This window comes from Phalaenopsis equestris, unplaced genomic scaffold (assembly GCF_001263595.1).
Source record: "Phalaenopsis equestris unplaced genomic scaffold, ASM126359v1 Scaffold000943, whole genome shotgun sequence".
Lineage (NCBI taxonomy): Eukaryota > Viridiplantae > Streptophyta > Magnoliopsida > Asparagales > Orchidaceae > Phalaenopsis > Phalaenopsis equestris.
The window spans coordinates 262,025-265,337 of NW_018165382.1; positions in this window are offsets into that span (position 1 = coordinate 262,025).

Sequence of the window (3,313 nt, forward strand, 5' to 3'; positions counted from 1 at the left end):
GCTTCAACTCCATTAATACCACCAACAGTTAGAAGTTCGCTTGCTTTGGAAACGAAATTGAAGAAAATGGAAAGGAAACTTTAGAGTGTTATGAATGCAGTAGGAGATCTTAAATACCTTTTTGATCACCTAGATTGGAGAATGAAAGAAAATTTTGATCACACTGGAAATTCTGAAGCAAGATTAGTTCGGATGTTTAAAGAAAAAGGGTGGATCGAAGAATATTCGACAGATCAATTCCCGTACCGATCCTTCTACAACTTATATGTTCATTGTCAATCTATAAGAGACATCAGAGGAGGAGAAAATACTGAAGAAGAGGCATAATAATTGAAGAATTTAAATTCTCTATCTACTTTAGAACATTATATATATTTATTGTAATTGTGTCGATTTAATTTGGTTTGGTTTGTTTTGTTTTGTTTTTTTTCTTTAGAATTCTGAACTTTGATTGTGCGTATAATTTTGTGACAACGTTTAGTGTTGTGACTTGGTTTAGTGTAGTGGCTTGATTTTGACGCAGATTTATAATTCATTTGTTTAATGTGTGTGATTGTTTAATTAAAAAATTGTGTTTGTAAAAAGTGTACTTTCATATAGAAAAGTTAGTTTGTTGTTGTTTGTGAAAATTCATGTTGGTGAAATATTTTTTTTCTGAATTATTGTTAGATATAAATTTTTGTTTAAAATACTAAAAATTTTGGAGTAAGTCGATAGGAAATTGAAAATTAAAAAAATCAAAATATGAAATTTTCGGGCTTTCAACTTCGACGGCGCCCTCGACCTGACAGATTTTAACCCCTAAAAATATTTACTATGGCCACCATTTTTATGCTTAAGTCATCTTCAACCTTTGGTTTAGGCTGCTAGTGCTTGATTGTGGTCGGATTTGAGGCGATTTAGAGACTAAAAGTCTTCGGATTTCATCTTCTCTATGTAAGAGCTACACTTTAAATCAAAATTTTTTTATTTTCACCAAGGATTTATCTCACATTGCATGGATCCAAAAATATGAAAAAAAATTTTTGAAATTTTTGAGAAACTCCTTTGGTGATGAACTCTTATATAGTGATTTGAAGTTTAAAATATTTTACATTTTGTTTTTTGGAATTTTGGAATTTATTCAGATTTTTCAAAATTTTGTAGATTTCCTATGGCGCCTAGATCGAGCAAAAGGAAAGTAGAATATGACGAGCAGAGATTTGTTAGATTTAGAGCCAATGCTCAATTTCATAGCATTTGTGAAAATAAGAAAGTAATTCAGAACTGAGGTTTTAAAAATCCAGGAAGAGAAGTTGAACATTTGATTATTGCTCGACAATGGGAAAACTTCTGTTATTTTACCGTTGATGTTATAGCTGGGATTGTAATGGAATTTTATGCCAACCTTCTTGAAGCTTTTGATGATTATGTATTTTTTCTTAGAAAAAGGGTAGAATTTACTCCAAAGAAAATAAATGAGTTCTATTCTGTAGAAGATGTCTATAGATGCCAGTATCATTCTTTTTCTATTACAGATCAAGCTTTAAATGAAGTTATTTCTTTTTTGACTATTGAGAAAGGGCTTGGAAAATAAAAAATGGAGTTAAAGTTAACCTTCCCCATACTGGTTTAAATGTAGTATATAAGGCCTGACATTATTTTATTTCTGGAAGAATGATTCCGATGAGCCATCATAGTGAGGTGACCAAAGATAGAGCCATCCTGAATTACAGTATTCAACAAGTTATGAACATAAATATGGGCTATATTATTTATATGAACACTCGACCTATTGCTCTGGGAGAGACTTCTAGTGGATTGGTACACCCTGCTCTTATTCCTTCTACCTCTCATGGACCTACTTCTAGTGACCCCAGCAACAGAGAACTTTTAGATTATATGATGATACAAAATGGAGATATTTTGAGGATAGATTATAGGATGCATAATATGGAAGCCAGAAATGCTCACACTGATGATTTGATTCGACAAAAATTTGAGTATGATGTTGCTTATAATGATGCTTTAATTAGATACCTGAGGGGAGAACATTCAATTCAGTTCCCTGTTCACCCTATATTTACTCCATATCAGCAACAGAAGTTGGATGTAGATGAAGATGAAGATGATATTATGAAGATGATAACTAGTGATCTTTTTGTTTGTTTATTTGTGTTTGTACTGTATGATTGTATTGTTTGTGTTGTGATATTGTTTAGACTTTGTTTGTTATGTTATGTGAAACTGTAATGTGGAAGACTGTTTTTATTTTTAGAATTTAGTTTAGTTCTATTGTTATTTTCATCTTTGTTCTGTTTTGTGATTAGCTCTTTCTCAGTAAATTTTATATGTATTTTGTGCAATTTAATGTTTTTAGCCTTTTAGTTTTTATTTTAGCACCTGCAGTTTACTAGAGATATTCCTTCTACTTCTAGGGATATTCCTTCTACCTCTCATGGACCTACATCTAGTGTCCATAGCAACAGAGAACTTTTGGATCAGATGATGATACAACAGGGAGATATTTTGAGGATGGATTACAGGATGCATAATATGGAAGCCAAAAATGCTCACACTGATGATTTGATTTTGCAAAAATTTGAGTATGATGTTGCTTATGATGATGCTTTAGTAAGATACCTGAGGGGAGAAAATTCAGCTCAGTTCCCTGTTCACCCTGTGTTTACTCCATATCAGCAACAGAAGTTGGTTGTAGATGAAGACAAAGATGATATTGACTAGTGTTCTTTTTGTTTGTTTGTTTGTGTTTGTACTGTGTGATTGTATTGTTTGTGTTGTGATGTTGTTTAGACTTTGTTTGTCATGTTATGTGAAACTGTAATGTGGAAGAGTAATGTGGAAGACTATTTTGGAAGACTATTTTTATTGTTAAAATTTAGTTTAGTCTGTTGTTAATTTTAGCACTTTGTTCTGTTTTCTGATCAGCTCTTTCTCAGCAAATTTTATATGTATTATGTGTAATTTAATATTTTTAGCCTTGTAGTTTTCATTTTAGCACCTGCAGTATTTTCAAAATTTATGTTAAAAAATCAGAATCTCCAACATGTTTAAATTTTTTTTTATGTATTTAATGCTTTCTTTTACTCTTCATTTTTAAAGCTCTTCATGTAAAAACCTTTTAAAAATTTAAGTTTTGGCGGGGAGAGAAGAAGAAAAATCATTTTAATAAAGAGAGGAAAAACTTAATTTTATTTGTCCTCACTTAATTATATTTTAAAAAAAATTAAATTTAATATGACCTTTGGTATTAGAGGTTAACTTTGGATAACTATATTTATGTTTCTAAATATATAGTAAATTTAAGTAAAAA